This window comes from Varanus komodoensis, unplaced genomic scaffold (assembly GCF_004798865.1).
Source record: "Varanus komodoensis strain SLA01 unplaced genomic scaffold, ASM479886v1 scaffold38, whole genome shotgun sequence".
Taxonomy (NCBI): Eukaryota; Metazoa; Chordata; class Lepidosauria; order Squamata; family Varanidae; genus Varanus; species Varanus komodoensis.
Window position 1 is genome coordinate 1,934,879 of NW_025335909.1, and position 27,631 is coordinate 1,962,509.

Consider the following 27,631-nt stretch of genomic DNA (forward strand, 5'->3'; position numbering starts at 1 on the left):
CAAACACACACACACACACACACACACACACACACACACACAGCAGCAGCAGCAGCAGCAGCAGCAGCAGCAGCAGCAGCAGCAGCAGCTCCTTGTGTCTTTCAGTCTCCTGACCAGACGTTGCCACTGGAGGGAAAGCCGGTTCATGCTCTCAGCTCCCTGCAGAAACTGCCTCTGAGCTGCAATCTCACTACAACCACCCCTCCTTCACAAGTACAGATACGTACACACCATGCACGTCCCCTACACACACGCTGGCTCGACAAGTCTAATGTAAATTTTAGAAAAAAGACCGGAAGGAAAAGAGGAGGACGGGTTGGGGCTAGCAGCCTCTTGGATTGTGCCGTGGGGGTGACATGCTTTTTTAAATGTTTCTTTTATCTGCAAGTGTGCAGGCAAACCCACAACAGATGTGGCTTTGTTGATCTGGGATTAGCTCTCCTGGCTTTTTCCCACCTACCTGAAACCAGCTGCAGCGGGCACCTGTCTTTATCGCAAGTGTGGTGCCAGAGGAGGAAAGGGTCGTGGTGCAAATGAGGAAGAGGGCTGGATTGGGCTTCAAACCCACACTTGGCCCTCCTGTTCACTGTGACCCACTTATGTCTCAGGGTTGTTGCAAGGATAACATCGAGAAGGCGAGGCACTGGGACCAGTGCACCTGACTGGTTCTGGCCGGCAAACCTATTTGCTGTGACGCAGGGCTGGGGGCAGGTGCAGGCAAGCAGAAAGCTTCTCTTTCCGTCCTTTTGGGTCCTACAAAACATGATGCTGCCTTTGGAAAGTCACTATCATGAGGATTCCCTGACTTTTCCCATGACACTTGGAGCCTATAGGAGACGTCCCTGAATGTCCCCATCATTCCCCGACCCTCAGTTCACTGGTGGAGCATGAGCCTGACGTCTGGAACAGGAGACGTCATCCTATTTAATAACCGCCCTCCATTCTGGCCGATTTCTCAAAATGGAACTCTGTGGTTGAGGTCGTTAGGAGATTAACTTCTAAATTCAATGATAAGAGGAGAGACATGAGCCCAAAACAAGCTTTCATCCACACCCCTCAGGCAGCGCATTTGTGAATAAATGCAAGGAACGAACCAGTTTGACCTCCTTCTCTTTTGCTTTCGTCTTTTCATATACTCAGGCAGGGGAGCTGGTGCTCCACTTGGCAAGCCAGATCTATCCTACGATGCAGGAAATCTCCATGCTAATAGCGCAGAGGATGCTACCAGCAAGGGCAATAAGTCATCCGGTTACCTTTATCATCAGTCAGGCATGACGGCGGAGCGATTCGGCAGTCTGGGTTCTTTATCTAACTGATTAGTCATAGCAGCCAACTGTATTACCCGACCGCTGTTCACAAACTCATTACCGGGGCTCCGGTATCTGAAGTATTAACCATAAAGAAACCACAAAGAGAGCACCCTAACTGATGAGCTCACGGAGCAATTGAGCTTATTAAAACAAAAAAATCATTTATGGGGAGAGCTTGCAAAACTAAAAATGAATCGTTGATCCCAAACAAGAAACAAGAGAAACGGGGCGCAAACAGGTGCAATGGCTTTGGTGCCAAGTGGGAAAGGCACATGAGGAAGTGAAAGGGAGACATGTTTGGGTGGGGCGTAGTGCCAGCTGCAGGGTTTTGAGGTGCTGCAGGCAAGACTCCTCAGCAGGCCGCCTCCCTCCAGGATCCGACCTTCGCACCACTGCTGGCAGCAAGTGCTGCTGCCTCTCACCTCTCTCGTCACGCGACTCTTGGGCAGGCGGAAGGACCTGGGAGCGAGTTGGCAAGGCCACCATGCTCCTCTTCTTCACGACGACCAGCTTCTGTCAGAGCAACAAGCAGATTGCAATGGAGAAGAGGAGGCGCTGAGGGAGGGGACTCTTCCCAGTGTGCTCCAAGCCTCTGCGAAGTGCCTGAGCATACCTGTCGGGAGTGAGAAGTTCAGCTGCTTTGGACACTTGTCCTCAAGGACTGCTGGCTTGGGTGCAAAGGAACTGGACTCGGAATGCGAAGCAGAACTGGGAGGAATGTGAGCCATCCAGAGACACTGAGATGAGAGAAGGGAGATGCTTATCTCGAGGGCGGACTCCCCAGGTGGGTGGGCAGTCCCTGGGCGCAACCAAAATGCCCAGCATGAGGGAGGGGACTTGGAGCAGGGAGAGCTGCATACTCAGAAGAGGCAGGCGTGGCTCTCAACGCCATGGCTCATCGCCAGCAGAGGAGGGAGGCCCAGTTGAAGGATCGGCACGTGGGGCGGTGCCGTGCTCGCTTTAGGAAGGCCCCTTCCCAAAGGGGTGGGGCCCAAGCCTGCCCATAAGGAGAGTTCCTGAAGGTGAATACCAGATTGGGTTCAGTGAACTGCTCTGTGCAGGCTCAGATATTCATTCTGGTGCTTTGTGCTTTTTGGTCTGTGAAAGACGCTTTGCAAGGGAAAAGATCTATGGCTTTTAAATGTTCAGAGGAGGAATCCCAGCTCCTGACAGCTCCCTCTTAGCGGGCAGCCCTGGTGGAAGTTGGGCGTGCCTTCTATGAACAGGAAAAGTCACTTGGACCTCCTGCATGCTGAGCTGATGGAAGTGGCATGGTCTCCCAGAGGTGGAGAGCAAGCCCTGCAGAAGACAGGATGTCTCGAAGTGCTGAGTGGCTTGCTAGGCTAGATTCAAGGAGAGGGATGGCAATCCCATGGCCTTCCGGTCGCCTGCAGCATGCATGGCAAAGGAGCCATGTGGGCAGCGGCAGCATGGAGGAATTAGGCTCAGGATGGCATAAAGGCAATGAATTATCTCAGAGTGAGCATAGGGAACTGGACTGAGCCTGTGATGACCCACTTTTAAATCACTGCTCTCAGAACACATTCAGGGACCTTCTGTCGAGATCCCGTTTCTCAGCCTAACCTACCCCACGGGGTTCCTAAGGAGGTACCTATTTATTAAAAGCTTTTATATACCATTCACTCAGCAATAGGCTCTCTGAATGGTGCACAACATCAGACCATGTAAAAACAACAAAAGGAAGAGGGAACCATATACATCATGCAGAGCTCCATTACTCATATTCATCCATATTATTCTACATCCCTTTTTCCTCTTGCAAGGACCACAGAGCAGCTTACATAAACTCCAGCTCTCGACTTAATCTTCACAAGAACCACCCTGTGAGATGGATAGGTTCAGAATCAAGAAACACCCACTGAACTTCATGACTGACTGAGGTCTGGTACCCAGATCTCCGAAGCCCCAGTCTTGCACTCTTAACCGCTGCACCAGATTGGCTCTCTAGGTTCTCAAATTATGGCATACCTAGGGTATGAACCTCAGGGTTGTATGGATTTTGGAACCTATTAAGGATTTCTCTGCCTGAAGTCTGCAGTACTATCTTCAGTCCCTAGGTGGCAGAACTCCCTAACCAGTGCATGACTTTGCAATCAATACAGCTTGAAGCCGGAGGGCATAAACTGGGGGGGTAGAAGTACATGGCTGCCCCATGCCCTGCTGCAAGGGGCGGCAGACGGCATGGACAGACCCCCCTCTCAAGGTCTGCAGAGGTACACCATGACAGCGCCACCTGTAGGGGTGCTGGCAGCTGTGTCTTCACTCAGACACAGAGGACGGAATGTGTTCTGCTCAGATAGCTGTGCCACCTTTCTCAAAGGAAGACTCCCCTTTCCTTGCTGGGTCAGGCCAAGGGCTCTGCAGACCTATGCCGAGCCAGGTCCGTTTGCTAGCCCCACCCTGCCGTCCCATCCTATCTGCACACGCAGGGCAGCACGCAGGTGGAGCTGGAAGGGGGCAGCTGATGGATAAGCAGAATGACTTCACCGCTGGGACTGTGGCAAGTGGCTGGCAGGGTACATAACTCAGCATTTTTGATACACAATCTGCTATGAAGTGGCACACGCACACAAATCCCCCCTCCAAATGGTTGTGCATCTTGGAAAAGAAGCCTTTTTGTAAGAGAATAAATGCATGAGCCAACACCATCTCTCTCTGCCTCGCTCTCTCACCACTTTTTTTTCCTCCTGGGTCTAAAATATTCTGTTCCCACCACTCCTGATGGTTTCTATATTCAAGAGTCGGAGCTCTGCTGAGCTAGCACCCAGCGGGATTTCAAAGCAGAGAATGGGGAAGAATTGTTCGGAGTGGGAGAGAGAAGGAGACTGCACCGGCGACAATGAAGCCCCTGCTGCCTCGAACTGCTCGTCTCCGCCACCGTAAACCTCCACCCCTGCTGGGGCGTAGTGCAGATATGTTGAGAAACAGACTCGGGGAATGGAGGCCCACATTCCCCTTGTCTCTTCCCGACACCCCAGGCTGGCATTCTCTGGGCTGCAATTTAGGAAAGGATCAAAGAAAAAGTATTTAAATTCTCAGCAGAGGGCTAATTTAAAAAGAAAAAAGGTACCAAGGTCATCTCTCTCTCTCTCTCTCTCTCTTCCCCCCCCCCCCACAGAAAATAAAATAAATATGCCACTGTTTTTGAATATTTCCAATTCTGCCTGTCCCTTTCCATTTACTCGTGCTTGACCCAGCAAGCGGAGATGTATCTGGGAAGCACTAACCAAGATGTGGGGAGCGACAAAGAGAGGCAGGGAGCTTCTCTGTGTCTGTGTCTAGCTCTTCCCGGGCTGTGAGCTTTCAGTATGAAGGGAGTTTGTCTGTAGGCTTGTCCCAAATGCTCCTGACCAGGGATCCGGAGTTCTTCGGCAGAGCATGTGCTGGCCTGCAGAAGGTGCCAGATTCAGGCCCAGGTGAGCCATCACTGGGAGTGGGAGGAAGCACAGGCCCCTGCAGCAGGGGCTGCCATCTGCTGGAGCCTCTGGGTCCTGCCACCGTTCCTCTCCTCCTCCTCCTCCTCCTCCTCACCATGGCCTGACCTGTCCCTGTTTCCCAAGCAGTGACAAGAGTGCAAAGAGGGAGCTGCATCCATCGCTTTCCTTGTGGGCAGACTGGCTTCAGAGTGAGAGCGAAGAGGCAAGTTAGCACACCGCAGGATGCTGGGGGGGGGGGGAGACAAGGGGGACATTCAAAGCGCCCTGGACAATGCCATCCCCTCCAGAAGTGTCCCTGGCGCACTTTCAATCGTTGTTTCCCTGCTCATCACTGTTGTGGCCATCAAATTCCTGGACAAGGGCTCTGCACATCCATCTTCTTACAGGCACTCAGTGATGCTGAGGAGAGATCTCTTATTTATTTAGATTTTAATTTCTTGCCCTGTTCCCCTAGGCTCTGGGTGGTTTACAAGATATTAAAACCAACAATTATTAATATCTTGATTTAAAACAAACATATTAAATAGAACTAACCTGGGAAGGTCTCTCGGAAGAGATCTGTTTTTAGCTCCCTCTTGAAGGTAGCAATCTGACGCATCCCTCCCAAAAGACCATCCCAGACCTTTCCATGGTTTTCCACAGGCAAACCCCCAATTCAGAACTGGAACACACAGTTGGAGGCACAGGACGTCACGCTACACTGTGATGGGATGACTTTCGAATGGGATTGAACAAATCCATGGAAGAGAAGGTGAATCGCTCTATGCATCAGAAGTATCTGATCTTCCAGTTTCATAAGCAGGGTGCCTGTATGCACCAGTTGCTGGGGAACATGGGCTTCAGAGTGCTGTTGCATTCATGTCACTTGTGGGTTTCCCGTGGGCAACTGGTTGTCCACTGTATGAGCAGAATTCTGCACCAGACGGACCTCAGTCTGATCTGACACAGCTTTTTTTGTGTGCTCATGTACATGACACCAAACACCAGCTTCCAAGATGCACTTTGATATTGCGCATGTGCAAAAACATGCCAATGCAGAATCTAGTTTGTACCAAGGAGAGAGACCTCCTCTCCAAGCTCGCAGGAGCAAGTGCATGACGCTCCGAGTGCCGAAGGAATTTTCTCGGGCCAGGCTTGCACATCGTTAGAGGAGACTATTCGTTCGCACTACTGCACATGGCCGGTGCATAAGAACTCGGCAAGGAAGTGTGTGAAAAACAGCGGCAAGCCAGCTGGGTTTCAGCCGACCGGGAACGGAGCACTAGTGTGCTCCTGGGTAGCTTGCATCCTTTCTGAATGTGCTGCTGCTGCTGCTGCTGATACTGTTATTAAAGGCTTACCTCCTGTACCCATGCAAAAAACACAAAAACAGGTTGCTGTCTTCAACCTGGAATTCCACCCTTCATTATTCACCACTAAAAAAATGCCCGGAGTTAGAGGAAGCCACAGCAGCAGTGCCAGGCAGCTGTTGAAGCTCCCTGCACCGTATCTATTTCTGGCTTCCTATTGAGCCTAGGAGATTGATTCCTGCAAGAGCGACATGAAAATGCTGGGCTCCAGCGAGAGGGCCCCAGATCCTCACTGTAAGCAAACTGATTACGAGGAAGCAAAACATGTTAGTTACTAAGAAGGAATATTTTGCTAGATATCAAAGCAGGGCTGGGGTGGGCAGCGGAGAAAACAGGTGAAGCTGCATTTTAGCTGGCTGGACTCTTTCTCCAGCTAGCTGCCCATCAACAGCAGCCCAAGGGAGCCTGATGGGACCCACTGGGGTCCAGGCAAAAATCGAGAGCTTAGACACTTTGCTGACCCGATTTCACCCGTTGCAGCTGAGTCTTGCAGCTCAAAAGCAGCCCCTTGCTCTCCCTGCCTCATTTGTCAGCCAAGTGCATGCTCAAGGCCCACTCCAACCATTCCCCCTGGTCTGTAGGTGCTCCAGAGAGTCATGCAGGGAAGGCGGAACTATAGCAGAGCCCAGTGCAAAGCTGGGATTTTTGGGGGGTGGGGGGGTTGAGCAAGGCATCACTGCAACAGGACTCCTCAGACCGCACTGGTTCTTCTGCAGCAGTGAGACATCCCAAGGTATGGCAGTCTTCCTCTGCTAACCCTCAGGCTCAGGTCAGCCAAGAACCCCGCATCTATTGCCGTGTGGTCTACTGTACTTGGCACCAGATCTACAAGCTCTCAGCCCGGAACAAGATCTTTCCCCTCACCTACTCAGCCACAGCAATTAAAACCACATCAACAAGGGTCTTGTTAAACAAGGAACATTCTGACCATTTACGGAAAGCCCAGAGACAGGATGCGAGATGAGCCTGGTTTGCGAGGCTGAACAAAGCCCACTTCTGGGGAAGCTGCTGAGATAGGGAGGAGGGCTTTCTCTGCGGTGGCGCCCAACCTATGGAATTCACTCCCCAAAGAGGTCCGCCTGGCACCGTCGTTACTGGTTTTTCGGCGCCAGGTAAAGACCTTTTTATTTAAACATCATTTTAATTGTTAAAATATATGATCTGGCCAGGGCAACTTCTTCTTCCTTCTCTTTCCTCCTCCTATATTCTTTATTTACTTATTTTATACTGTTAATTTTAATTTTATATTATTGTATCTCAATGTATTTTTTGTATTTTTGTATTTATTGGTAATTTATTATGTTCTGTTGTATTTCAATGTATCTCATTGGGTTGTAAGCCGCCCCGAGGCTTCAGCAAGGGGCGGCATAGAAATGTTATAATAATAATAATAAATAATAAAATATAGGAGGGCCTCTGACCAGTTTCTCCATGGCGAGTTCAAACTGGAGAAGGCAGTGGTCCTTCAGGAAGCCTGGGGAGCTGCTCAGCCATGGACTGGGCCCAGAAACAAACAAGAAGCCACTGGAACTGTGTGGACCCGAACAGCAGCGTCACCTCAACATTCCGAGAACAACTGTGGTTCCGAAGCATTCTCTGCAAGCGGCTACAGAGAGCACACTGCAGTCAGAGACACCACTGAACTCATAATTGGTTGGTTTGTGGGTTGAATCTATTAGATTCATAATTCCTGCATGTGTAACAAGCCCAGTCCTTGATCCAATGAATAATTAAGTTTTCATAATTCAAAATGAAACTGATTATGAGTTAATTTATATTTTCATGCCTGCCATGTCTGCTTGGCTGAGCATCCAAATACCACCATTTTGTGCACATTCCCACAGTGGTTGCTGTAACCCTTTAGTTTCCGAAGGAAATCTAGACTTCTCATTTGCAATACACATGCACACGTAAAGATATTGGTTTGACCCTGATGAGCAGATCAATAGGTATAACTTTCACTGGTTAAACCATGCAATCATGGACACATAACCAGGCCTGAGAAAAAGCCTTTTTTCTAGAAATTGGCACACGTGCACCCTTGAAATGTAGTGGACACCAACCAGGCGCCACTCCAGAGAAGGCTAGTTGGCACTTGACCCATAACAGCAGTGCAAACTAAACTTCCACCAGCCCAGCCATCCCCTCCTCTTCTAGGCAATAGCACTCCTTCCTCCCTCTCCTTTGAAGCATCTTCTTTGGTACGCAAGTGGGAAAGATCGCACCATTGCAACGTTTTACTTCTGTAGCCTATCGGAAAGTACTTACCGTGCTACATGTAACCCTCCAATGATCAATGTATAAAAGGGCCAAGAGAGCACTGCTCAGATGGGCCACCTGGAACAATTAGCTGGTAGCTGGTTATTCTCAAGAATACATTCTTTAAAAGAAAACCTTCCCCTGCTGTGCATTTTGGGCACACGCGCACCAGGACATGGACCTTTTGGTCAAAAACCCTTTATTTTTGCCCAAAGCAATCAGGTTGAAATTGAATCTGAGTCTGTACAACAAGCCATGAAGAAAGATTCATGGTGACTGGCATCCACCCACTGTTTGACGCTTCTTCCCACCTGTGGTTTTCTCCCCCCTAGGTCACTAGTTTACACTGACCAAAGAAGGCGCACATGGAATCAGCCATTCAGCAAAACAATACATGGTGACTCATAATATCATGATACGTGGGTTTGGGAAAAGCCACCCAAAAATGAGCAATCCATTTCCAAGATGAATTGTGATGACATACACACATAGAATCATAGAATAGAAGAACTGGAAGGGGCCATGACGGCCATCGAGTCCAACCTCCTGCTGTTGCAGGACACCACGTTACACCATCCCACTCAGAGGGCTACCCGGTTTCTCCTTGAATGTCTCTAGTGTGGGAGAGCCCAGCACCTCTCCAGGCAGCTGGTCTCACTGTCGTATTACTCTGACAACATAAGAGCACACAATTTCATAGACACCCTGAATTAGTGGAAAGCGTCCATCTGGAGTTTCTGAGCTTGAAAGGGTGAGCTTGTAACATGCCAAGATACGTTCAAGATACGTTCTTCCTTCACCGGATGCACACAGAGTATGTACACCCTAACGAAAACAAGCCAGGCAAAGGATGAGGTTTTGCACGTCCCTACCTACGGCATGTTATGAAAATGCGTGAGGGAGCGTGGAGGCATCAGCAATGGAACGGGAAAGTGGAAAGAGGGCAGAGGGAGCAAAAGAGATGCCTGATTTAAGGAATGACAGGATAACAATGGCGAGGGGCTACTGAAAAGGAGGTAGAAAAACCCAGCAGCTGCATTACTGTGGAGAAAACAAGATCAGAGGAGGAGTTGGGTTCGTAAGACCTTCTTTTGTGCAGAGATGTCGCTTTGCCATCCTCAGAGTAGCACTCACTGGGGTGGCGAGGAGATCGGAGGCCATTCTATCTCCTGTTTCCATGAGTTAGGGCTAAACCATCACCAGGGCTCCGGAACCAAAGCGACTGGGTCACAGCTATGCATCTCTCCTATCCTACATGCGCTCCGAGCCTTTTATCACGAAGATGTTAGCTCAGCAGACACACACAGACGTGTGTGTGTGACTTGTATGTATTCCAAGGCTCACAGAGTTTTCTCCTTGCCTCTCCTCACTTCTATGACACAAGCCCCTGTTGCTCTCATATTCTGCAGAGCTTTCTTTATCCTGACACTGTTGCCAGCAAAATGTGAAAACTCTGCCCCCTGGGCTTTGTGGCACTAAAAATCCTGGACGTTGAGGGAGATCTCTAGAGAATCAGCATCAGCCGCAGTGGAAGAAGACGTTCTAAGCGAGAATACCTGTTCCACCTGGCCAGGAGAACCAAAGCACACCAGTGCAATGCACACGCGCCAGGCCCACCGCTGGACAGACCAGGGTGGGATACAAATGGATATCCAATTATTTGATAAAGTAAAAGAATGAACAAATATACACAGGCCAAATTGCTGCTCCAAGCAAGCAAAGATTGTGCCACATCCACATAGCTATGCAGAAATATTAGACGATCCAACACTCACAGGTGTACATACAGAAATATGCCTGAGGAAGAATGACCTAATTTCCAGAGCAAGGCTGCATATTAAAAAAGAAAAGGAAAAAAGAAAAGAAAAGAGCACGCTGGGAAAACGTCCAGTGATACCAGCTTACCCTACATACCCAATTACTGGTTTTGTTACCACCCGCCGCAAAATTATTATTAATAGTTTACTAATACTTGACAGCTCTTAAGATTGATAAAATGAATGCTTGGTTCCACACAATAAAAACTCACCAATGGCATTTTTTTTCATTGTTAAGACTTTAAATAACATTAACAGAACTGTAAAATTACCAGTCCTACTGAAGAGTTCTGCAGAAGTTGCTTCAAAATCTATGGGCCTAATTCTGCTTTTGTATTATGTTCAATAAGACTAAGGAACTGGCAACAAAATAAATAAATATATATTGCAAGGCAGAGAGAGAGAGAGAGAGAGAGAGAGAGAGAGAGAGAGAGAGAGAGACAGAACGAGAACGTCCACCAGTGTGGTGTGGTGGTTAAACGTCCACAGGGTTGTTGTTGAGAGGATAAAATTGAGAGGAGAATTATGTAAGCCACCTTGAGTTCCTTGAAGGGAGAAAAGGTAGGATAAAATATGCCAAACAAACAAACAAACAAACAAGCAGAATTACTCTCATGCTGTTAATAGGATGCTCCCCAAACACAACCACTAAATAGTATTGGGTTTGGATGCCTCATCAAATTTGTACAGAGGTAAAAATGCAGTTCTCAGAACACAAGAGTCCAGCTAGATCAGACGCAGCGTCACTGAGTCCAGAACCCTGATCACACAGTGACCAGGCCCACAGAAGCCACGAAAGGAAGCCAACAAGCACCATGAAAGCACAGCAGTACTCTGCGGCCCAGGTTCCCCAGCAACTGGTGTGTGCCGGCATACCACCTCTCTCAGCCCTGATCCAGCATTCAGCCCTCAGGTCCAGTAGCCCCTGACCACCCTAGTCTTCACAAATTTGTCTGATCTCTTTCAAAAACCCTCCAAGGTTAGGCGACTCCAGTGACAGCCATCAGAGGGCAAGAACGCAAGCAGCGCCATGCCAGGGCAGACCAAAGGTTTGTCCACCCAGAATTTTGTTCACCCAGGGGCAACCATCTGCCCCCCAACAGCCCTTTCCTGCCCGTGTCTTCCAGCAACTGGTCTAGGAAGGCATGCTGCCTCTTTGGAAGGTGGCATATCGCCATGAGGACTAGGCACCCCGAAAGCCATTCTGAGGCAAAGCAGAGCAAGTCTCTGCTTTGAAAACACATCTGCAACATAACAGGGGCTTTGCAAGCAGACGTATTGCGTTTTGAGAGAGAGAAAAGCAGAAAATCCCTCTCTTCAATGGTTGGTTACCATCTGCATTTTAATAAGCACTTTTATGAACATTAATTGTGTGCAATCTTTTTTAAAAATCTGCTGCCCAGTTAACTGGGATACAATTAAAAGTTTATTTTTTTAAGACAGGTTAATCTAATTGATTACGGCATTATACACAACAGCCCTAATTGTTACTACACCAAGAAGTGTGCGTATGGTTTTATTATTTCTGTACAAAGCATACTGAGTACTTCTCACAACCCTCCCTGGCTTCTACAATTTTATTATCAATATCTTTGAAATGCTGCCCATCGCTGGGCAAAGTCACAGGACTCTCAGAGAGCTCCCATAAACCTATATCCTAGCAGCAGCATAATAGAGCTTTGGCTGTTGGCTGCTATAGAAATGAAATTTAGTTAATTAATAAATAAAGTAACAGCCAACTCATTCAGTGGGTATGGATCCTCATGTAGCCACGCACAAAAAGCCAGCTAGAGGAAAGTCCAGGATCTGAAGAAATAAACAAAGACTTTAGGAAAAATCCAATGGCGCAGGAGGCAGAAAGCTGTGAGCTTGCTCAGTGGGCAGCCCAGTGAGATGGAAGGAAGGGAGATGGACTGGAGAATCCTGAAAGATACTCAGCTGGCTGGGATTCTGAGCGAGAGCTCTCCAAGCTGTCACATTTCCTTCCAGGTCTCACTTCTATGAAGTGAGACCATCTGTTTCTCCTCAAAGCTTTGCATCACAGTCCTTCTGAAGACATTGTTCTAATTTTGATAGAGTGGGAAATGTCCAATATTTGGTGAGAAATGTTAGGGTTAATGCCAACAGATTCATCATTAAAAATCGACTTCCTCTCATTATTTCTCTGTGGTAGCCCAGCAGAATGGTGTCAGGATCATACCCTATTTCTAGCTGCATCTGTAACTGCACTGCATACCCATTCCTGACCATTCCGAATTTCTAACTCCAGAAAAAAATATCTAGCTCATTTCATCATGTACCGAATTAGGGCGTAAGACACACATTCCCCTGGTTCTATTTAACTGCACTACGGAAAATAACCACCTGATGTAGATATTCTGATATAAAGGATTTGATGACCGTTCCATTTTTGTTTACCAGCTACATTGATTGCCATTCTCCATTAGCTGCCTGGCTAACTCTGTTCCATTTACTACCCATCATAAAAACTGAAGCAATTAAATCCTAAAAACAGTTCCAGCATTAACACCATTAATTAATCCAGATCTGAGCTTAGATGGCCTTGAATGAGTCACGGGGGTCTCGGTGTGCATGCAGAAGACTCCGCATTCAATACTTGCTCCCGCCCAATTTTTGAACAGTCAAAGGTGATGCGAAAATCTGCACATCAAACAGACACGGCAAGGCTAAGCAAATCCTAGACGGATAGGACTGGGCTAGATAGATAAATGGTTTCCTACATCCCGGTTTTCCAGCCCATTCTCTTATGAAGGGCCTGTAATTCAACCATCCCCTTCTGAGCCATGGACCCTTCCACTGGTTTTAAATCATTTAACCCCTCTTGATCTTGATGGGAAATAGCACTTCCAGGCCATGGCATATATAATATTCATATAACTGGACCCAGCACTCAAAAAACCGTGAGAACCCTAATCTTGAGCTGCCACATTTCTTTCCAGGTCTCCCAAAAGACTTGTCCCATCCTGGATTATGGCCACGAGAGGTACCCAAGATCCAGAAGAGGCAGCCAAGATGGCGATGGTTTCAGTGACAAACAGCCTCATGGGCTCCATGCAGTTTCGATGTTGCTTTCATCTTTTGATTACCTGGAGTGCCAGGAAGTATATCTGGGATGCAGCAGCTAAAGCACTGTAGAATAACATTATGCTCACTTGCATACATGCCTAGTATTTTAACTAGTCACAGACAACTTTATTCTTCTCACCTCTGCTATGACTCTCGTGGCAACCGAGAGCTTCCTAAACAATGCACAGCTTGGCTACAAAAGCCGAAATCAATAGATGGCAAAAGAAGACGGGGACGGCAGAGGATGAGGGGGCTGGATGGAGTCACTGAAGCAGTCAGCGTGAGCTTGAGTGGACTCCGGGGGATGGTGGAGGACACGAAGGCCTGGAGGAATGTTGTCCATGGGGTCGCGATGGGTCGGACACGACTTTGCGACCAACAACAACAGCTCGTTAAAACAAAAATAAAAACTCATAAGAGATTTTAAACCCCTAGAAGCATGCATTTTCCCAAAAGCAAATTAAAGACATTCTTTTTCAAAGGAGCTTCTTGCTTTGCAGCTCTAACTTTCCAGCTTAAATCAAAAAATGTAGGGTGGAAAAAAACCTTTATTGAAAGGGGCTTGATCTTTTTTTTCTTTTGTTAAGAGAAAGATAAAAATCCTGCATGTTTACCTTCAGATTTAACCAGGTACAGAAGAATCTGAGGTTAAATGATGGAGCTGTCACTCAGTGACAAGATATTTGCTTTGTATGGACAAAGCCCTGCTCCATTCTTGGCACCTGCAGGTAATGCTTAAAAGTCTTCTTCCTGAAGCAAAGAAGAGGTTCTGCTTGTGAGAAGACAACCCCGAGCTGGATGGACCTTGGGACTACTTGCTACAAAACAGGTTCACAGGTTCACATCTTCCCTTTTCGTAATAAACTATGTTGCTTAAGGAAGGTTGCATACCTGGTTGTAAAAGTTAAGAAAGAATTGATCCTAAATCTGATAATGGCAGCTAGGTTAGTAATGGCTAAATACTGGAAACAGAATTGGGTTATACAAAGGAATGACTGGGATAATGAAATATGCTGCACCTTCCTTTAACACTCCTTTCCCCCTTGTGCATCCGTCTCACACCCTCTCTGTGGTGTTTGCCTGCTGACTGAGGACAGACCTGTTCTTTCAAGCCTTTCATATGATCCAGTTTTTGTGGCTGCTTTAAAGTGAATTTTACAGCTGTTCCGGTTGGTTTCATTGAAATCAGCTCCATGTTTCTATTAAACCACACCCTGTGCTGCCTCAGCTAATGGGAGATGGGGTGCATTTCTACATTCCATAGGCATATATTTGCTGGAGCCCACCGTAGCCCAAGAGCTTGTGAGAGCTTCTCCGTGAGGATGCCACCTCTCCCCAGGAGGTACTTTGTCCGGCAACAGAAAAGAGGCAATCCACCAGCCTTCCTCCCGACCTCCCGTCCTGATCAGTGGGGAGTTCCGTTGCCCCAGAGAGGCAGAGCAAGAGCTCTTGCCAAAGAGCAGAAGTTAAGGCAGCTAACTGGCACTTATCTGCAGAGAGGTGGGTACAGGACCTGAGACAGCCCAGCCAAGTCCTGGCCCAGATGTTCCTGGCTTGAACTCCTGGATATTCCTGGACCTTGGCCAGCAAACCTGCAGCTGAGGCAAGAGGCAATCCATGCTCACACCAATTAAGAACAAATAACAGAACATTATGCCATGGGCAGGAGAGTCCTTTTGGGAAGCCCAGCTCTCTCACATGTCGTGCCCGGCTACCTTGAAAGACTAGAATCTTCTTCAGGAGTTTATTTATTAATCGGATTTCTATCCCATGTTTTTCTTATGAACACAAAGTAGCTGACAGCATTCTCTTCCCCCTGCTCTCCATCTTATCCTCACAAAAGCAACTCTGTAAGGGAGGCTGGGCTGAGAGACAGCAACTGGCCCAAAGTCACCCCGTTGGCTCCATGGCTCCGGTATCTTCCAGATGCCATTCCCCCTTCCTCAGCCCCCACTTATTGCTTGATGGCTTCCAGAAGGTGTCACCATTTTCCTGCCATCTTCAAAGACCGGTTGCTGCTCATAAAACTTAGGATGTAGCAAGGAGGGCTTTAAATTAATACGTGCTGCTATTTTTGATATTTCACCACCCCTTTTGTCTTCAGGGAAGGGTTTTTCCAAGCTTGAAGGGTTTGGAAGCGTTTTTGAAGGGTTTTTCCAAGCTTGAATTCAGCCCTCAGGCTGAAAGACACTCATCTGTCCCCGTTCAAACTCTCTGAGGCCAGACTTGTCCTCTCAGCATCCTGAACACCAAGGTGTTTTCAGCCATGTCAGCAGAGTCCTGGACTTGTGAATCCTGGCTTGTTGCTTCACTGAGACAACTCCATTGCTTTGATGCCACTTGGTCCTGATCCGCCACCCCCAACAAGCCAAAGGAAAAACAGTAGACTCCCCACTATCCAGCCTAATGTGGCGGAAGGGCAGGCCGGATGACAAAGAAGCCGGATAGGCCGGAGTTCTATAAATGCTCACTTCCTACTCCACCCATACCATTAAAAACACCCTTTTTATACCAAAACCCACTCTTATTCCTATTTTCTGACCTCTTAGTACAGGCCGGTACTTTATAAATGTTTGTTATGTACTGTACTGTACGTTTTAAAAATGTATTACAGAAAAAGGAAGTCCAAGGATAAAAATATTGTACACATTTTAAGATAAATTTCATAATGTCTAACTTAATTGCAGGAAACATAAAATCATGTACACTGTACAGTATGAATACATACACTTTTAAAATAAACAAAACATTAACATACAACGTAGGCTTAATTCTTACAAAAATTATTTAAACTTATTTTACTGTTCATTGATAGCTATTTTTTAACTAGGCCGGATAGTACGGAGGCCAGATAGTTGAGAGTCTACTGTATATTTGTTCACACCTAAATTATAGTATATACCAAAAAAAGCTTTGTCCACTTGTGCCAAGGTAGAAGCACAAGGGGAGGGGGGGACACCGCCAAATGGGCCACCTCGTAATTGCAATCAAAAATTAATGAAATCAAACCTAAATGCTACAAAATGTGCTATTTGCAAGCTTGCAGCTTGCCGAAGACAATAGGGAGGCAAAATAAGTAATTACCGGATATATAATTAGACACACTGGGTTTACGTTGTTTTGATCTCCATTCTGAACAACCATATCGTAGAGGCCTGTACATGAGAAAATAGGTCTTATCTAGGAGAGAAAGACAATTTTTACCTCAAGCCTGGGATTAAATTAGAATTTATTGGATGAGATTTTTATTTCCCCCACAACTTGCCCCTAAATCGATAAAAACAATGTGAACGAAAACAAGACAATGCAATATGAATCTGGGGAAAATGTCAAGAGTTCTCATTAGGTTTTTAGTGCATAATTAATGCTGAGCTGAACATCTCATACAGCTGGGATACATTCTGGCATCTCCAAAGAGGCAGCCATGGGAATTTGAAGCTCTTATTAAGTCTATTTAAACGTAGTGTCCTAAATGAAACAAGGAAACTTAGAAGCTGTACAATGCAGAAGATAAATTAAGTAACATTTAACATGATGAGCTAACTCAAGGGCTGGATAATATGAAAACTTGCGGACGGCCCCAAGGACCATGGACATAGCCTGGGGAAGGTGATGATTCCCATAGCAGTGGAGTTCCTCATCGGTTGCAGCCTTTGTTCTCAGCTTCACAGGAGCTATCCCTGGTTCTGAAACTGGTCCACAAACTAGGCTTGCTCCCATAAAGCTCAGATTAAAGCTGCAATGGAGGAGGAGGCCCCCTGGCACCAGCCTCCACTGTCCATGGTCTCTCACTTGGATGGGGCAATGGTTGAAATTATCCCTTTCAGTGGGGCAGAAGCTGTCATTGCACTTGGCTCCATTTGGTGGACTTCCAAGTAGGGTCCTAGCGAGACATGTGCCTGCCGCCCCTCGAGATCTAGGTTGGAAGTCCTTCTTCAGGAGCCCTCTTTGCAGGAGATTAGGAGATTGGCTTCCCCGAGAAGAGAAGGGCCTTCCCCATAGTGGCACCCCAGTTATGGAATATGCTCCCCAGAGGGGTTCACCCAGTGCCGACACTTCAGTCATTTTGGCCCCAAGCCAAATCTTTTTATTTTCCCAACATTTCAAGGTTTAAATTGTCATTTTAATTGGGATTTTATAGAAGATGATGCTGTGTTTTACTTTCTTTTACTGTAAGGCCGTCCTGAGATTCTTGGTAAGAGGGCAGTATAGAAAAGCTTCAAACAAACAAACAAGCACACACCAAAGGGGACAGTGTACTAAGTTCCTAGTCTGCCCACATGCGTGTATTGAGATTTGTTGCAACATTGCTGCTTCAATCCAAGCTCCTCTAACAATTTGCCAGAGCACAGAGTATCCCATGCCAGCCTGTATTACATTCTTCAGGTGAGGTGAAACAGAAACAGAGTTTCTGAAAGTCCTGAAACAGAGTTTGCCTGGCTTACCTGCTGTACCACACAATATGAAAAAGCTACTGCACCATGGCAGAGAAACATCCATGAATTTGTCACATGGACCTTGAGCACGTGCTCCTGGGTAGGGGTGCAGTTAAAAAAAAAAAAACATTCTTCCCACAGATCAGTTTTTGCTGTAACAAGCCTTCCAAATGACACAGATCAATTAAGGTCATTTTAGCACTGTGTATAATAAATAGCTACTTATTGTAAAGCCTGCAGGAGTGTGTTTCCTATCAATTAGCTTAAGCAGTAATGATATTGCCTTGTTAAGTATATTTATAATTCTGCTCCCAAGATCTTTTTCTCCGCCCCATGTCACCCACAAGCCAACCTTTCAAGGGTGAGCCACATCCTGAAAAACTGGCTCTGGAACAAGATACTAACAAAGCCTCATATATGGATGAAGGATTAGTGAGGGGTCTGAAACCAACCCAAATTGTTGATGGCCTGGAGAGAGGAAAGGTTGTGGAGATTGGAGAGGATGATTTCCATGCTAATTCAGATGTGGTGCCAACCCAATCCGCTCAGCTCAAAGGAAGACTAATTGCTAACACCGGGGTAAGTCAAAGGTGGTGTGGCAGAAACACGAACAACCATCTTTTTAATTGCTTATTAACCGCTTTGCGCCCGTCCTTGCCCTGCTCTCATGCAAACCCTCAGAAACATATGTCAGCTTCCCTACTCCTTGAGCAACGGGCCCTCAAACTCGGGTCATTCCATCCTTCCTGTTTCACTCCAGGGATTCCCACTCCAAGTCCCCTGACCCCTTTCCCTCAGGCTCCCCACACTTGCTCAGGGCACATGCCTCTCACCACAAGCCCTGGGCTCCATCGGCCTGGGGCAAACTCAAGTAATGACCTGAATTCCCTTATTCTCCTGTGTGCCATCTTTCCCTCTCTTAGTCACTTATTCACACATGAAGGTTTAACAGCAGAACTAAGCACAAGTCAACTTTTACGGAACGCAACATAAGATGTCAGCACAGTTGTCAGCATAGTTTATAAGCAGTTACCCCACCGGCTGAGCAATCAGTCTCCTCTGCTTTCTACTACGGATTCTGGACTGTTCTCCAGATGTTCGCTTTTTTCCTCGCCAAGTCAGAATGACAGTAAAACTTCCCACAGTTTCCAGCCTCCAGCCAACTTTTGGAGTGCAGGAGTGGGATTCCCACTTTTGGGGTCCGAGAGCTGGAATGCGGGGACTGAAAGTGCGACTGCAGTTTGATTTGCTTTCCACTGCTTGTAAACAGAAAGTAACAGGGAATTGCAGCAACATGGAAACAGAGCAGGCTAATAAGCACCAGGACAGTGGTGCTGTTACCTCCTGGAATCTTTCCAATAGGCCCACGTGTTTGAACACCAGGAGCATCCAAATTATTCAGTGGCCCCTCCTCAGTCTTGCTCTCCAGGGGCTGGAAAAGAAAAGGAACCCAAGCGCCTGCAGTATGAGGCCCACTTGACACCAACTGGTCATCATCCTGACCCCAGATAAGACTTGCCTTTACACCCAGGCATGTGACAGCAGAATGGAATTGTTTTGCCAAATTTTGGCACGGGAATTATTTTTACCCATTTAAGGACACAAGCCAAGGACCTTTAGAAAGAAAAAGGTCCCTGTGACTTGCAGCATTCCCCAGCCTTAATGGGTTTCCCAGGGCCCATTCCTGAAGATCCAAGCAAGGCAGTAGGTCATGATACAGGGACATCTTCCAGGAGCATCACGGAAAGCATGCACTTCTAAAGGTCTTCCAGAAGCTAGAACATGCTCAAGAAAGGATACCACCTTTGCTTTGGCAGTTTAGGTTGTGCAGAGTCTGGGGTACACCTCACTGAAACTGCATTTGGGACTTGCATATCAGGTTGGTTTCTCCTGAAATTCCGCCTCTCTCCATTTAAGTCCCAGTGGAGCAGCTTTATTTATGTGATATTTACACTGTTGCATTTATGGAATTTTGTTTGTAAGCCGTCCAGAGACACACAGGGATGGGACGGGGTAGAAATATCCCAGATCAATACATACATTTACTTGTGGGATGTCCGTCCTGCTTTTTCTACCAGGAAAAATGGGACCCAGGGACGCTTTATCAATGATCCTGCTGTCCTGCCCTTCAGACGTGGATGGGCACGACTGATACACTCCTTAGCCTTAAGAATGCTCCTATCTTGTCCCTCTGGTTAATCCCATGGGATAGCAGCACACAGACAGAAGACGTTAAGCTCTGATTAATGGGTGTAGTTTATGAGCTTTCATTCTGGTCTGCTGGAGAGGAGAGGAGAGGAGAGGAGAGGAGAGGAGAGGAGAGGAGAGGAGGTAGCAGCGGAACATCACCTACCCTGGACACTTTGGAACCACCATGCAACAAATTCGCACCAGGTGGCACATCTATGTTAAACTGTCCTGCTTCAGACAGCGCTTGAACTAGACTAACTGCACACACACACGCCTCTTGCAAGCAAAGATGTCAGGTTCCAGGCTGGCTTTCTACCCAACATGCTTGTTCTCTGCATGCGTGATACATTTCTTAAACGGAGAGGCATCCATCGTACAAAGTCCCACCTGCGAGTGGGAAATATGGCTGTCCAGGCATTGGATACCACCTTTGTGACACAGGGCCCAGGCAAAAAGGCTTTGTGCTATTTGCAGAATTAGTGGGGTACGGATGGGGGTTCCCAATGAAGGCTTCTGAGAAGAGTGAATGATGCTCTTCTTACAGACAAATGTGTTTGTTTGAACAGGAGGGAAAAATGGGTCTGTCAGAACGCTCTGACAGAGACTAATTTTTTGGCTCCAGGAATTGTGTTTATATGTGCCGCAAAACTGTGTAATGATCTTTTAACAGAACAGTGTTGAAATCATATTCATGATTCAAAATGATTGTGTTTCCAACAGAAAAAAAGTGTACAGCCACAAGATTAATGGTTTGCGGAGCCTAAAAAACCCCCAACGTTATTCGTTGTCAGAAACACGAAGGCCAAAAGATCCAGACTGCTTACTTTCTCCTCCTCGCCAGCCATCTGTATAGGCATATGGGCTGTTGATAAAGTACAACACACTTTTCAAAAGTTTTCTTTAACCGCACCAACTCCGTGACACAATTCGCTGGCAAAGGGGAGCAACTGATTTGCATGCAGGTTCAGTCTCCAGCATCTCCAGGTAGGGCTGTTAAAACTCCTGCCCAAAACTCTGGAGAGCCATTGCTGCCAGTCCGTGCTGACAATACTGGGCTTGACGGCCAAGGGTCTGATTAAGCGTAAGCCAGTTCCCCATGTTCGTAGAGCCTCAGGATGAATGCATTCCAGACCAGTCTTGCTACACACCCAACATATATTGTAGATGTTTGCAATGCAAAATGGGAAGCTGTTTAATCCTGGGTCAGACTCTTTCTTCATCTACTTCAGTGCTGTCTACTGACTGGCAGCAACTCTTGAGGGCAACTCCCTAGCAGACTCTCTGTACTGGAACACAGTGGGGTCATCCCATGGAAGGTTTGGAACAAATAAAAGGAAGCACTTCTTCACACAGCGCATAGTTAAATTAGGTAATTTACCTCTATGAGATAACCAATTGATGGCTTTTTAAAAAGGACTGGACAAATTCACAGAGAATGGGGCTGTTTATGTATTTATTATATTTATAACCTGCCTTTTTCCTTTCAAGGAACTCAAGGTGGCCTACATAATTCTCCTCATCCTCTCAAAGTTACCTCACAGTGTTGGTGTAAGATATGCTGGGCTGCAAGTCTGTGACTGGCCCAAAGTCACCCATTTAGCTCCACGGCTGAGCAGGGACTAGAACCCAGATCTTCCACGTCCCAGTTCTGTGCTCTTCACCACGACACCACACTGGCTCCCAGTGGTCGCTAGCCCTGATGGCCTTTTGCTACCCCCATGCATTATGAGAGACAGGTTGTCTATGGACACCAGTTGCTGGGTCCTTGGCTGCGAGGTTGCTTTCGCACTTACACCCTCCTTGTGCGTCCTCTGTGAGCAGCAGCCACAGCGTACGACTACATAGACCCTTGGTCTGATCTAGCATGGATCCTTCCCTGTTGGCGTGTTCTTACAAGATATGCTTAACAAATTCAGCTTGCCTTCTACCGTCATGCTATGAAAACTCCATTAAGATCGAAACCCAAGCAGCATCCTTTTGAATGAAAGAAGTACACTAGAAATGTGCAGTTCCACGGATGATTATGACAATGATTGGAAGGATCACCTTGCCCCACCACCTGTTCTTTTTCACATCCTCATTTTGCTAAACACCTCCAGTGATTTACAAGCAAAGTCCTCTCCATTCTCTGATTTTCTGAAGCCCTCTTCTTTTAGGACAGAGGTATCGGGGTGCTAGGCAATGAAAGGCTGGGCTTTCTATAAACCCAGCTTTCTTCCTATAAACATGGACTTTCCAGTTACTTTTTAATTGTACATCACTTCTCTGCTTTCCTGGAGCTCCACTTCATTGTGAGCGTGCCTCATCGCTACTGGCCATGGGGAGAATTTGCCCGCATCCCCTAAAAACATGGCTGAGACGTCCCATGAGGATGGCTTGACTCAGGTTTGCTCTCACTGTTCAAACACAGAAAGCTTGCATTCCAGGTTCTGCCTGCAACAGCTCAAAAGTAAATTGTATTTTCTAAAGAAAAACAGCATTGTGCTATCTGCCTAATTTCTGCATGTTTGTGCAGCAGGAAATCTAATTTGTTTGGAAGACTTTTTCCTTATTTTTTTTGTAATGGTGATTTGAATTTCATTTGTTAATGCTTGCAGGATACTGTATACCCGCCTGCATTAACATCATCAAAACCAGTAGGGCTTCTTCCAAATTGTGTGGGCATTGTCAGGATGGCAGCTTGAGTATGAAATATGTCCCTATTTCTTCTCCCGAAATTTAACAAGTGGGGCAAAAGTCACACGAGCAAAAAGGCACCTTGCCCACCTGTGACACACGCACACCCCAAACCTCCGATGCCAGCACTGGCCTGGAGTGGAGCCCTCTCCTCTCTGCCACAACCCCTGCAGCCCGTTTGCTGGCCTGCTCCTTCTCTGGGCCCAATCCACCTCCCAAAGGGGAGGCTTAGCTCCTTTTCGGTCTCACTGCTGCTCACGCTCTGGAGAGGGCAGGTGCGCATCATCAGTGGGCCAGTGAGCCAGGTCGCTGTGCAGCCCTTGCGGGGATCTGGCTGCAGCCATTCCTGGTGCTGGCCCTGTAGGAGCCACGCCAAAGGGCCCACATCTAATCCCCGTGTCCCCCAGCGCCACCATTTGCTGGCGCCCCTTCCTCTGCGAGCTTGTGGAGCAAGACAGGCGACCCTCAAGACACAAACGCTTGCCGCGCTTCATACTTGCTGGGTGTCCCGGATGGGCTTGTGCATGCACTCGAACGACCGCTACTTACACGCACCCCCAAGTTAGCCGGAAGAGAAGCATCCCTAAGCAACAATGCCAGACATTAGCTGCAACCAGAGATGCATTTAACAACTCACATTACAAAGTGAGAAGATAGGAAGCAAGTCCTCCCAGAACCAGAAGCTCAGTAGCTATAGCAACCAGCTTAACATCTCAGGAGAAAATCATTTCCCTGCTGTTTCAGATGAGATAACCTACCTGAAACAATCCAGTAGCTGGGGGAGGAAGCTGCCCCTCCCTCTGAAGCAGCGGTGGCATCAGGGCAGGACTTTGGGGCAGGAGGCCAGAGCCCCACCCTACGGAAAAGACAGGAGGGCCCTCAAGTGCAGCAAGACTGGGCAGGCCGCACTGTGTGATAAGCAAACATGCACGGCCATCAAAAGCAGCGTTCTGCCACCTGGTGCCTTCTGGATGTGTTGGGCTACGATTCCCAGCATCCCTAACCAGCTGGGGCCGTGGTCCAGTGCCTCTGGAGCACACCACAAGACCATCTAATTCAGGGTTTTGAAGTGCCCACTTGTACTCCTCTCTCCGGGCAAAGCTCCAGAGATATTGCCGCCACCACCATGGCCAACCTGAGCCCTGACTTCCGCCATGAACATACAACTCTTCATTCGACACGAAAGAGCCGTTTAAGCAGTTGGCGGCCTGCAGAAAGGTTGTTTTAGGGATATTGGAGCCTTCTGTGTAACCAAGTTAACCCCCCACCAGCCCCCAGCCATTCTAAACACAGCAGCTAATGGGGTCATCACAAAAATTACCCGGAACCTTCAGCCATCCCATTTCTTCTTCCCCAGTAATCTGTGTCCAGCATCATATTGGATGGAGGAGCTCTTTCTCCAAAACAGAGGGGATGTTTATACAACGTTTTACATCAATCTTTCCTTTTTTTATTTCCCCAAACATTCTGAAGACTTAGTTTTCTTGTGGGATGGGCTGTCATAAACCTGTCTGAGCCCCTGGGGTAGAGCAGGGTATAAATCTAATAATTACAGTTTAAGACATTAAACACCCACGGCCTTTTCGTCCTTGTTTCAGAATGTGTGCGGTATCTGTTCATGAGAGCAGATGCAAGCCTTTTCCACTTCATTACACAGAGAGTTTTTTAAAAAAGAGGCCCCGGGTTGAATCCCCTGCAGGGACAGTAAAGAAAGAGCCCTCCCCAAACCGGGAGTACCACTGCCAGCCAGCGTGTACGAAACCGGATTAGGTGGTCTAGTGTTCTCACTTGAGGTGAGGAGCTGTTTGCATTTCTGTGTTACCTGCTGCAAAGATAAAAGGGGGGCAGAATAACCTTGCCCTGCTCTGGGTTCCTTGGCAGGAGGAAGGAATAAGATGTACGATAAATACATTGAACAAGTATCAACTCAGAATAGATTTCCATTAGATAAATGAGAGGTTGTGTCCAGACACATAATTTGGCAGAGTACCTGGAGCGCTGAAGCACAAGCGGCATTTGCTAATAGTTTCCTCTTTGCTCAGGATATCTGTGTAATCGAACCAATCTCAGCTTTCACACATATATTTCCAGAGGATATTATGGCCACTGCTCTCATACTGACATGCTAACGTGACTGTCACAGTCGGTACTTTTTTGCATTTTATTTCCCTCTCACCTTGGTGCCTATAAGCTATCATGCTTGCCAATTCAGGACAACAAACACTTCCTGCATCTGATGAAGTGTATTCTACTCCACAAAAGCTTTCGCCATCCATAAGATGTTTGCTACTCTTTAAAAGCAGAGGGCAGCCAGTAGGTTCATCAGGACCTACAAGATCTGTGTGATCTGAGGCAGGTTGACAAGGATTTCTGTCTCCTAATTATCTCACCAGCACTGTTGGACCTCCCATGGGGAGGGCTGAGGCTATGGATCCCATCCTGAAGGGTGCTGCACTTGAGCTTGCCGCAGAACCACGATGCAGGGGGAAACCGCCTACCTCACATAATTCTCTTCTTTTTCTTTATCACTCCAGATTTGAAGCTCAGGATGAAGGGCCATTATTTTAACCCTCTCTGCTGCACATCTCATATAAGAAGTGTTGCAGAATGTCTCTGGGAAGCCGTTTTTTCAGAAAGAACCGAGACTGTGCTTGAGGCCATTTCTAAACCACCTTCTCTCCAGTTATGAATAAATTCAGTGACCTGCTGGCTCAGGAATATTAGCCCGAGGAAAGTTAAAAATGGAAACTGCAGCAACCTGCCTTTAGAAAATCAAGATCACCTCTCCTATTAGCAGCACATCCTAACACGAAAATCTCATGATAAATTAAAACTCTGGGCCCAACATAGAACTGTATCAGCCCACTCTGGGGAACACTAACAAAGATGCTGCCCAAAACAAGCTTTACCAGCAAGGACTTAGAAACCTGGAACTCCCCTGGCCTTCATTTCATTACAGTAGGAACAGTTACAAGTTAAAAACCACAGTCCCAAACTCGCATGTAGGAGAAATGCATCAAAATGTCACTGGTGGGCCCGGCTGGCTGATTGCTGCACAAGCTTCCATAGCTAGTTTTCTCCCCACAGGTCCCCACCCCGCAATCAAAGCACCTTCAGTCCATCTATGAGCTATTTGTCCTGTTGCTGCTGCCGTTCTTTTACTGAACTGCCTTGCTTTTAAATTGTGCTTGATTGTATTTCCCAGATGCTAGTGTAGTCTCTCTGGAGTCTCCCATTTAAGAGTAGAATGATGGGATTTCACACACACACAAATACATACATATATATGCTGTTACTCACATTAAAAGACCCCAATCACAAGAGCTGAGCAAGGCTGCCAAGGACAAGACATCTTGGAGAGCATTCATTCAGAGCATTGCCCTTAAGTTGGAGACACCGTGACAGCACACGACAACAACTTCACAAGACCAGCTGGGGTGTACTGTCTGAACTCCTCAGAATTGCATCTTTGAGCTCTTCGTAACTAAACCTTACAAGGGGGCACTCCAGTCTCTTAGAAGGTACAAAAGCTGAGAGGTCAAAAAGTCTGAGTGTCAGGCAAAAAGGAATGGGTTGCGGACTTCTGGGGAATCCAGGGGGCTTGATTATGACCCCCAGTGGGCTCCCCAAACCTGTGGTGCTAAGCCCCTTTCTTACAACTTCAGCCAGTCGTCTGAGTGTTGTTGAAAGGGCAGCTCACTTCCAAGGCCAGCTCTTCCTTCTGATGGCTCTTTACCTTTAAACCTGAATTCGGGGGGACAGTCCTTCAAACAAAGGACACTTCCTTTAGCAGTCCTGCTGATACAAGTCTGTCTTTTCTAAAATACGAAGAAGCAGAAGCCCAGTCCTGGGTCCTGCGGAGTTCCCCCGCACCACAGTCCTTTGGGGCATAATTCCAGCAGAAGGGCATGTTGCTCGATCTCCTTGTTAGCCAGTGGATGCTGGGGGCTCCCTGGGCACAGCTGGAGTGAACCTGCAGGAGTTATTAACTTTGCAGTGGGAGAAAGAAACGACTAATTTAGAATTCCTGAAGTACCGATTAGCATAGCAAAGAATCTGGTCCAAGCTAATTACAATCAATGGAAAGTAACAGAAATTGGGAACTGTATAATAAAAACTTCTTTGAAATGTGCATTTTTCTAATGAATGCTTCCTTCCATTCCCCCCACTTCCCTTTTATAAAGGGGGGAATCACACAGAGGCAACACACAGTGACTGTTTGGGTGACAGGAGAGATGTTAGGTGCCCTTCTTTTTAAGTTAGATGCCACATCTTTTTCATTTTGCAGTTGCTTTATTTATGCTATTGTAATTTTTAAAATTTCAATTCTATTTTTAATTCTATTTTCCCTGGACATATTGCACACAATATGGTTAGGATGCCATGCAGACAATTGAAATATAAAGCACAGTACAAATATTTAAAAGAACGCCATGCAACGCCACACAATATCAGCCACACACACTGAGGAGGAGGGCTCTGGAATGCTTGGGGAGACAGAAAGGTCTTGGCTGGTGCCAAAGAGCAGTCCTCTTCGGGGGTGGCATTCCACAAGCGTGGTGCATCTACTTAGAAGGTTCTCCCCTGAGTAGTCAACTGCTAGCATTTATCTTTGCTGCGATAAAAATGCCAGCTCCCAGAGGCTGATATTCCAGCTAGGGTGGGAATCCACTGGATTCCTTGGGCTCAGCATCCCGGACTTTGAATCTGAGTTCCTGGACAGCATTCCCAACACAGCATTTAGCCACAGTCCTATTACTTGCTACATTTTACTGGAAAAGGGAGAAAAGATTGAACCAAGTGTCTCCTGCAAGGCAGCACAGCAAATGGCCATTTCCCAAACATTCCTCCCCGTCCCTTCGGATTTCTGACGTGCAGCTTCTCCTGCAGCCACATGCTACCAAGTCAGTAAGATTTCAGCTGGTTGCTTGGAATGTTTGCCGGCCAGCTCTGCCCTTCGGCTCAACGGCAGATACTCCATGCCTATAGCTTCGCATTTTGCGGCTAGTTAAAAAGGACATTAACTGCTGAGGCACAAGAATGAATGCC